Source organism: Salmo salar, unplaced genomic scaffold, assembly GCF_965601325.2.
Source record: "Salmo salar unplaced genomic scaffold, fSalSal1 ptg000408l, whole genome shotgun sequence".
Taxonomy (NCBI): domain Eukaryota; kingdom Metazoa; phylum Chordata; class Actinopteri; order Salmoniformes; family Salmonidae; genus Salmo; species Salmo salar.
In genome coordinates, this window is record NW_027675377.1 from 251,325 (window position 1) to 262,590 (window position 11,266).

Genomic DNA, 11,266 nt, shown 5'->3' on the forward strand with positions numbered 1-11,266 from the left:
TGGCTAGATCATAAAGGGGATAGTAGTTGGTGTCTGTATATGGTAGAGATACTGTATATACTGTAATGACCTGGCTAGATCATAAAGGGGATACTAGTTGGTGTCTGTATATGGTAGAGATACTGTATATACTGTAATGACCTGGCTAGATCATAAAGGGGATACTAGTTGCTGTCTGTATATGGTAGAGATACTGTATATACTGTAATGACCTGGCTAGATCATAAAGGGGATACTAGTTGGTGTCTGTATATGGTAGAGATACTGTATATACTGTAATGACCTGGCTAGATCATAAAGGGGATACTAGTTGGTGTCTGTATATGGTAGAGATACTGTATATACTGTAATGACCTTGCTAGATCATAAATGGGATACTAGTTGGTGTCTGTATATGGTAGAGATAATGTATATACTGTAATGACCTGGCTAGATCATAAAGGGGATACTAGTTGGTGTCTGTATATGGTAGAGATACTGTATATACTGTAATGACCTGGCTAGATCATAAAGGGGATACTAGTTGGTGTCTGTATATGGTAGAGATACTGTATATACTGTAATGACCTGGCTAGATCATAAAGGGGATACTAGTTGGTGTCTGGCAGATGGTAGAGATACTGTATATACTGTAATGACCTGGCTAGATCATAAAGGGGATAGTAGTTGGTGTCTGTATATGGTAGAGATACTGTATATACTGTAATGACCTGGCTAGATCATAAAGGGGATAGTAGTTGGTGTCTGTATATGGTAGAGATACTGTATATACTGTAATGACCTGGCTAGATCATAAAGGGGATACTAGTTGGTGTCTGGCAGATGGTAGAGATACTGTATATACTGTAATGACCTGGCTAGATGGTAGAGATACTGTATATACTGTAATGACCTAGCTAGATCATAAAGGGGATACTAGTTGGTGTCTGGCAGATGGTAGAGATACTGTATATACTGTAATGACCTGGCTAGATCATAAAGGGGATACTAGTTGGTGTCTGGCAGATGGTAGAGATACTGTATATACTGTAATGACCTGGCTAGATCATAAAGGGGATACTAGTTGGTGTCTGGCAGATGGTAGAGATACTGTATATACTGTAATGGCCTGGCTAGATCATAAAGGGTATACTAGTTGGTGTCTGGCAGATGGTAGAGATACTGTATATACTGTAATGGCCTGGCTAGATCATAAAGGGGATACTAGTTGGTGTCTGTATATGGTAGAGATACTGTATATACTGTAATGGCCTGGCTAGATCATAAAGGGGATACTAGTTGGTGTCTGTATATGGTAGAGATACTGTATATACTGTAATGACCTGGCTAGATCATAAAGGGGATACTAGTTGGTGTCTGTATATGGTAGAGATACTGTATATACTGTAATGACCTGGCTAGATCATAAAGGGGACACTAGTTGGTGTCTGTATATGGTAGAGATAATGTATATACTGTAATGGCCTGGCTAGATCATAAAGGGGATACTAGTTGGTGTCTGTATATGGTAGAGATACTGTATATACTGTAATGACCTGGCTAGATCATAAAGGGGATACTAGTTGGTGTCTGTATATGGTAGAGATACTGTATATACTGTAATGACCTGGCTAGATCATAAAGGGGATACTAGTTGGTGTCTGTATATGGTAGAGATACTGTATATACTGTAATGACCTGGCTAGATCATAAAGGGGATACTAGTTGGTGTCTGGCAGATGGTAGAGATACTGTATATACTGTAATGACCTGGCTAGATCATAAAGGGGATACTAGTTGGTGTCTGGCAGATGGTAGAGATACTATATATACTGTAATGACCTGGCTAGATCATAAAGGGGATACTAGTTGGTGTCTGTATATGGTAGAGATACTGTATATACTGTAATGACCTGGCTAGATCATAAAGGGGATACTAGTTGGTGTCTGTATATGGTAGAGATACTGTATATACTGTAATGACCTGGCTAGATCATAAAGGGGATACTAGTTGGTGTCTGGCAGATGGTAGAGATACTGTATATACTGTAATGACCTGGCTAGATCATAAAGGGGATACTAGTTGGTGTCTGGCAGATGGTAGAGATACTATATATACTGTAATGACCTGGCTAGATCATAAAGGGGATACTAGTTGGTGTCTGTATATGGTAGAGATACTGTATATACTGTAATGACCTGGCTAGATCATAAAGGGGATACTAGTTTGTGTCTGTATATGGTAGAGATACTGTATATACTGTAATGACCTGGCTAGATCATAAAGGGGATACTAGTTGGTGTCTGGCAGATGGTAGAGATACTGTATATACTGTAATGACCTGGCTAGATCATAAAGGGGATACTAGTTGGTGTCTGGCAGATGGTAAAGATACTGTATATACTGTAATGACCTGGCTAGATCATAAAGGGGATACTAGTTGGTGTCTGTATATGGTAGAGATACTGTATATACTGTAATGACCTGGCTAGATCATAAAGGGGATACTAGTTGCTGTCTGTATATGGTAGAGATACTGTATATACTGTAATGACCTGGCTAGATCATAAAGGGGATACTAGTTGGTGTCTGTATATGGTAGAGATACTGTATATACTGTAATGACCTGTCTAGATCATAAAGGGGATACTAGTTGGTGTCTGTATATGGTAGAGATAATGTATATACTGTAATGACCTGGCTAGATCATAAAGGGGATAGTAGTTGGTGTCTGTATATGGTAGAGATACTGTATATACTGTAATGACCTGGCTAGATCATAAAGGGGATACTAGTTGGTGTCTGTATATGGTAGAGATACTGTATATACTGTAATGACCAGGCTAGATCATAAAGGGGATACTAGTTGGTGTCTGTATATGGTAGAGATACTGTATATACTGTAATGACCTGGCTAGATCATAAAGGGGATACTAGTTGGTGTCTGTATATGGTAGAGATACTGTATATACTGTAATGACCTGGCTTGATCATAAAGGGGATACTAGTTGGTGTCTGTATATGGTAGAGATACTGTATATACTGTAATGACCTGGCTAGATAATAAGGGGATACTAGTTGGTGTCTGTATATGGTAGAGATACTGTATATACTGTAATGGCCTGGCTAGATGGTAGAGATACTGTATATACTGTAATGACCTGGCTAGATGGTAGAGATACTGTATATACTGTAATGACCTGGCTAGATCATAAAGGGGATACTAGTTGGTGTCTGGCAGATGGTAGAGATACTGTATATACTGTAATGACCTGGCTAGATCATAAAGGGGATACTAGTTGGTGTCTGTATATGGTAGAGATACTGTAAATACTGTAATGACCTGGCTAGATCATAAAGGGGATACTAGTTGGTGTCTGTATATGGTAGAGATACTGTATATACTGTAATGACCTGGCTAGATCATAAAGTGGATACTAGTTGATGTCTGGCAGATGGTAGAGATACTGTATATACTGTAATGACCTGGCTAGTTCATAAAGGGGATACTAGTTGGTGTCTGTATATGGTAGAGATACTGTATATACTGTAATGACCTGGCTAGATCATAAAGGGGATACTAGTTGGTGTCTGTATATGGTAGAGATACTGTATATACTGTATTGGCCTGGCTATATCATAAAGGGGATACTAGTTGGTGTCTGTATATGGTAGAGATACTGTATATACTGTAATGACCTAGCTAGATCATAAAGGGGATACTAGTTGGTGTCTGTATATGGAAGAGATACTGTATATACTGTAATGGCCTGGCTAGATCATAAAGGGGATACTAGTTGGTGTCTGTATATGGTAGAGATACTGTATATACTGTAATGACCTGGCTAGATCATAAAGGGGATACTAGTTGGTGTCTGGCAGATGGTAGAGATACTGTATATACTGTAATGACCTGGCTAGATCATAAAGGGGATACTAGTTGGTGTCTGGCAGATGGTAGAGATACTGTATATACTGTAATGGCCTGGCTAGATCATAAAGGGGATACTAGTTGGTGTCTGGCAGATGGTTAAGATACTGTATATACTGTAATGACCTGGCTAGATCATAAAGGGGATACTAGTTGCTGTCTGTATATGGTAGAGATACTGTATATACTGTAATGGCCTGGCTAGATCATAAAGGGGATACTAGTTGGTGTCTGTATATGGTAGAGATACTGTATATACTGTAATGACCTGGCTAGATCATAAAGGGGATAGTAGTTGGTGTCTGTATATGGTAGAGATACTGTATATACTGTAATGACCTGGCTAGATCATAAAGGGGATACTAGTTGGTGTCTGTATATGGTAGAGATACTGTATATACTGTAATGACCTGGCTAGATCATAAAGGGGATACTAGTTGCTGTCTGTATATGGTAGAGATACTGTATATACTGTAATGACCTGGCTAGATCATAAAGGGGATACTAGTTGGTGTCTGTATATGGTAGAGATACTGTATATACTGTAATGACCTGGCTAGATCATAAAGGGGATACTAGTTGGTGTCTGTATATGGTAGAGATACTGTATATACTGTAATGACCTTGCTAGATCATAAATGGGATACTAGTTGGTGTCTGTATATGGTAGAGATAATGTATATACTGTAATGACCTGGCTAGATCATAAAGGGGATACTAGTTGCTGTCTGTATATGGTAGAGATACTGTATATACTGTAATGACCTAGCTAGATCATAAAGGGGATACTAGTTGGTGTCTGTATATGGAAGAGATACTGTATATACTGTAATGGCCTGGCTAGATCATAAAGGGGATACTAGTTGGTGTCTGTATATGGTAGAGATACTGTATATACTGTAATGACCTGGCTAGATCATAAAGGGGATACTAGTTGGTGTCTGGCAGATGGTAGAGATACTGTATATACTGTAATGACCTGGCTAGATCATAAAGGGGATACTAGTTGGTGTCTGTATATGGTAGAGATACTGTATATACTGTAATGGCCTGGCTAGATCATAAAGGGGATACTAGTTGGTGTCTGGCAGATGGTTAAGATACTGTATATACTGTAATGACCTGGCTAGATCATAAAGGGGATACTAGTTGCTGTCTGTATATGGTAGAGATACTGTATATACTGTAATGGCCTGGCTAGATCATAAAGGGGATACTAGTTGGTGTCTGTATATGGTAGAGATACTGTATATACTGTAATGACCTGGCTAGATCATAAAGGGGATAGTAGTTGGTGTCTGTATATGGTAGAGATACTGTATATACTGTAATGACCTGGCTAGATCATAAAGGGGATACTAGTTGGTGTCTGTATATGGTAGAGATACTGTATATACTGTAATGACCTGGCTAGATCATAAAGGGGATACTAGTTGCTGTCTGTATATGGTAGAGATACTGTATATACTGTAATGACCTGGCTAGATCATAAAGGGGATACTAGTTGGTGTCTGTATATGGTAGAGATACTGTATATACTGTAATGACCTGGCTAGATCATAAAGGGGATACTAGTTGGTGTCTGTATATGGTAGAGATACTGTATATACTGTAATGACCTTGCTAGATCATAAATGGGATACTAGTTGGTGTCTGTATATGGTAGAGATAATGTATATACTGTAATGACCTGGCTAGATCATAAAGGGGATACTAGTTGGTGTCTGTATATGGTAGAGATACTGTATATACTGTAATGACCTGGCTAGATCATAAAGGGGATACTAGTTGGTGTCTGTATATGGTAGAGATACTGTATATACTGTAATGACCTGGCTAGATCATAAAGGGGATACTAGTTGGTGTCTGGCAGATGGTAGAGATACTGTATATACTGTAATGACCTGGCTAGATCATAAAGGGGATAGTAGTTGGTGTCTGTATATGGTAGAGATACTGTATATACTGTAATGACCTGGCTAGATCATAAAGGGGATAGTAGTTGGTGTCTGTATATGGTAGAGATACTGTATATACTGTAATGACCTGGCTAGATCATAAAGGGGATACTAGTTGGTGTCTGGCAGATGGTAGAGATACTGTATATACTGTAATGACCTGGCTAGATGGTAGAGATACTGTATATACTGTAATGACCTAGCTAGATCATAAAGGGGATACTAGTTGGTGTCTGGCAGATGGTAGAGATACTGTATATACTGTAATGACCTGGCTAGATCATAAAGGGGATACTAGTTGGTGTCTGGCAGATGGTAGAGATACTGTATATACTGTAATGACCTGGCTAGATCATAAAGGGGATACTAGTTGGTGTCTGGCAGATGGTAGAGATACTGTATATACTGTAATGGCCTGGCTAGATCATAAAGGGTATACTAGTTGGTGTCTGGCAGATGGTAGAGATACTGTATATACTGTAATGGCCTGGCTAGATCATAAAGGGGATACTAGTTGGTGTCTGTATATGGTAGAGATACTGTATATACTGTAATGACCTGGCTAGATCATAAAGGGGATACTAGTTGGTGTCTGGCAGATGGTAGAGATACTGTATATACTGTAATGACCTGGCTAGATCATAAAGGGGATACTAGTTGGTGTCTGGCAGATGGTAGAGATACTGTATATACTGTAATGGCCTGGCTAGATCATAAAGGGGATACTAGTTGGTGTCTGGCAGATGGTAGAGATACTGTATATACTGTAATGACCTGGCTAGATCATAAAGGGGATACTAGTTGCTGTCTGTATATGGTAGAGATACTGTATATACTGTAATGGCCTGGCTAGATCATAAAGGGGATACTAGTTGGTGTCTGTATATGGTAGAGATACTGTATATACTGTAATGACCTGGCTAGATCATAAAGGGGATACTAGTTGGTGTCTGTATATGGTAGAGATACTGTATATACTGTAATGGCCTGGCTAGATCATAAAGGGGATACTAGTTGGTGTCTGTATATGGTAGAGATACTGTATATACTGTAATGACCTGGCTAGATCATAAAGGGGATAGTAGTTGGTGTCTGTATATGGTAGAGATACTGTATATACTGTAATGACCTGGCTAGATCATAAAGGGGATACTAGTTGGTGTCTGTATATGGTAGAGATACTGTATATACTGTAATGACCTGGCTAGATCATAAAGGGGATACTAGTTGCTGTCTGTATATGGTAGAGATACTGTATATACTGTAATGACCTGGCTAGATCATAAAGGGGATACTAGTTGGTGTCTGTATATGGTAGAGATACTGTATATACTGTAATGACCTGGCTAGATCATAAAGGGGATACTAGTTGGTGTCTGTATATGGTAGAGATACTGTATATACTGTAATGACCTGGCTAGATCATAAAGGGGATACTAGTTGGTGTCTGGCAGATGGTAGAGATACTGTATATACTGTAATGACCTGGCTAGATCATAAAGGGGATACTAGTTGGTGTCTGGCAGATGGTAGAGATACTGTATATACTGTAATGGCCTGGCTAGATCATAAAGGGGATACTAGTTGGTGTCTGGCAGATGGTAGAGATACTGTATATACTGTAATGACCTGGCTAGATCATAAAGGGGATACTAGTTGCTGTCTGTATATGGTAGAGATACTGTATATACTGTAATGGCCTGGCTAGATCATAAAGGGGATACTAGTTGGTGTCTGTATATGGTAGAGATACTGTATATACTGTAATGACCTGGCTAGATCATAAAGGGGATACTAGTTGGTGTCTGTATATGGTAGAGATACTGTATATACTGTAATGGCCTGGCTAGATCATAAAGGGGATACTAGTTGGTGTCTGTATATGGTAGAGATACTGTATATACTGTAATGACCTGGCTAGATCATAAAGGGGATAGTAGTTGGTGTCTGTATATGGTAGAGATACTGTATATACTGTAATGACCTGGCTAGATCATAAAGGGGATACTAGTTGGTGTCTGTATATGGTAGAGATACTGTATATACTGTAATGACCTGGCTAGATCATAAAGGGGATACTAGTTGCTGTCTGTATATGGTAGAGATACTGTATATACTGTAATGACCTGGCTAGATCATAAAGGGGATACTAGTTGGTGTCTGTATATGGTAGAGATACTGTAAATACTGTAATGACCTGGCTAGATCATAAAGGGGATACTAGTTGGTGTCTGGCAGATGGTAGAGATACTGTATATACTGTAATGGCCTGGCTAGATCATAAAGGGGATACTAGTTGGTGTCTGTATATGGTAGAGATACTGTATATACTGTAATGACCTGGCTAGATCATAAAGGGGATACTAGTTGGTGTCTGTATATGGTAGAGATACTGTATATACTGTAATGACCTGGCTAGATCATAAAGGGGATACTAGTTGGTGTCTGTATATGGTAGAGATACTGTATATACTGTAATGACCTGGCTAGATCATAAAGGGGATACTAGTTGCTGTCTGTATATGGTAGAGATACTGTATATACTGTAATGACCTGGCTAGATCATAAAGGGGATACTAGTTGGTGTCTGTATATGGTAGAGATACTGTATATACTGTAATGACCTGGCTAGATCATAAAGGGGATACTAGTTGGTGTCTGTATATGGTAGAGATACTGTATATACTGTAATGACCTTGCTAGATCATAAATGGGATACTAGTTGGTGTCTGTATATGGTAGAGATAATGTATATACTGTAATGACCTGGCTAGATCATAAAGGGGATACTAGTTGGTGTCTGTATATGGTAGAGATACTGTATATACTGTAATGACCTGGCTAGATCATAAAGGGGATACTAGTTGGTGTCTGTATATGGTAGAGATACTGTATATACTGTAATGACCTGGCTAGATCATAAAGGGGATACTAGTTGGTGTCTGGCAGATGGTAGAGATACTGTATATACTGTAATGACCTGGCTAGATCATAAAGGGGATAGTAGTTGGTGTCTGTATATGGTAGAGATACTGTATATACTGTAATGACCTGGCTAGATCATAAAGGGGATAGTAGTTGGTGTCTGAATATGGTAGAGATACTGTATATACTGTAATGACCTGGCTAGATCATAAAGGGGATACTAGTTGGTGTCTGGCAGATGGTAGAGATACTGTATATACTGTAATGACCTGGCTAGATGGTAGAGATACTGTATATACTGTAATGACCTAGCTAGATCATAAAGGGGATACTAGTTGGTGTCTGGCAGATGGTAGAGATACTGTATATACTGTAATGACCTGGCTAGATCATAAAGGGGATACTAGTTGGTGTCTGGCAGATGGTAGAGATACTGTATATACTGTAATGACCTGGCTAGATCATAAAGGGGATACTAGTTGGTGTCTGGCAGATGGTAGAGATACTGTATATACTGTAATGGCCTGGCTAGATCATAAAGGGGATACTAGTTGGTGTCTGTATATGGTAGAGATACTGTATATACTGTAATGACCTGGCTAGATCATAAAGGGGATACTAGTTGGTGTCTGTATATGGTAGAGATACTGTATATACTGTAATGGCCTGGCTAGATCATAAAGGGGATACTAGTTGGTGTCTGTATATGGTAGAGATACTGTATATACTGTAATGACCTGGCTAGATCATAAAGGGGATAGTAGTTGGTGTCTGTATATGGTAGAGATACTGTATATACTGTAATGACCTGGCTAGATCATAAAGGGGATACTAGTTGGTGTCTGGCAGATGGTAGAGATACTGTATATACTGTAATGACCTGGCTAGATCATAAAGGGGATAGTAGTTGGTGTCTGTATATGGTAGAGATACTGTATATACTGTAATGGCCTGGCTAGATCATAAAGGGGATACTAGTTGGTGTCTGGCAGATGGTAGAGATACTGTATATACTGTAATGACATGGCTAGATCATAAAGTTAATACTAGTTGGTGTCTGTATATGGTAGAGATACTGTATATACTGTAATGACCTGGCTAGATCATAAAGGGGATACTAGTTGGTGTCTGGCAGATGGTAGAGATACTGTATATACTGTAATGACCTGGCTAGATCATAAAGGGGATACTAGTTGGTGTCTGTATATGGTAGAGATACTGTATATACTGTAATGACCTGGCTAGATCATAAAGGGGATACTAGTTGGTGTCTGTATATGGTAGAGATACTGTATATACTGTAATGACCTGGCTAGATCATAAAGGGGATACTAGTTGGTGTCTGGCAGATGGTAGAGATACTGTATATACTGTAATGGCCTGGCTAGATCATAAAGGGGATACTAGTTGGTGTCTGTATATGGTAGAGATACTGTATATACTGTAATGACCTGGCTAGATCATAAAGGGGATACTAGTTGGTGTCTGGCAGATGGTAGAGATACTGTATATACTGTAATGACCTGGCTAGATGATAAAGGGGATACTAGTTGGTGTCTGTATATGGTAGAGATACTGTATATACTGTAATGACCTGGCTAGATCATAAAGGGGATAGTAGTTGGTGTCTGTATATGGTAGAGATACTGTATATACTGTAATGACCTGGCTAGATCATAAAGGGGATACTAGTTGGTGTCTGTATATGGTAGAGATACTGTATATACTGTAATGACCTGGCTAGATCATAAAGGGGATACTAGTTGGTGTCTGTATATGGTAGAGATACTGTATATACTGTAATGGCCTAGCTAGATCATAAAGGGGTTACTAGTTGGTGTCTGGCAGATGGTAGAGATACTGTATATACTGTAATGACCTAGCTAGATCATAAAGGGGATACTAGTTGGTGTCTGTATATGGTAGAGATACTGTATATACTGTAATGACCTGGCTAGATCATAAAGGGGATACTAGTTGGTGTCTGTATATGGTAGAGATACTGTATATACTGTAATGACCTGGCTAGATCATAAAGGGGATACTAGTTGGTGTCTGGCAGATGGTAGAGATACTGTATATACTGTAATGACCTGGCTAGATCATAAAGGGGATAGTAGTTGGTGTCTGTATATGGTAGAGATACTGTATATACTGTAATGACCTGGCTAGATCATAAAGGGGATAGTAGTTGGTGTCTGGCAGATGGTAGAGATACTGTATATACTGTAATGACCTGGCTAGATCATAAAGGGGATACTAGTTGGTGTCTGTATATGGTAGAGATACTGTATATACTGTAATGACCTGGCTAGATCATAAAGGGGATACTAGTTGGTGTCTGTATATGGTAGAGATACTGTATATACTGTAATGACCTGGCTAGATCATAAAGGGGATACTAGTTGGTGTCTGTATATGGTAGAGATACTGTATATACTGTAATGGCCTGGCTAGATCATAAAGGGGATA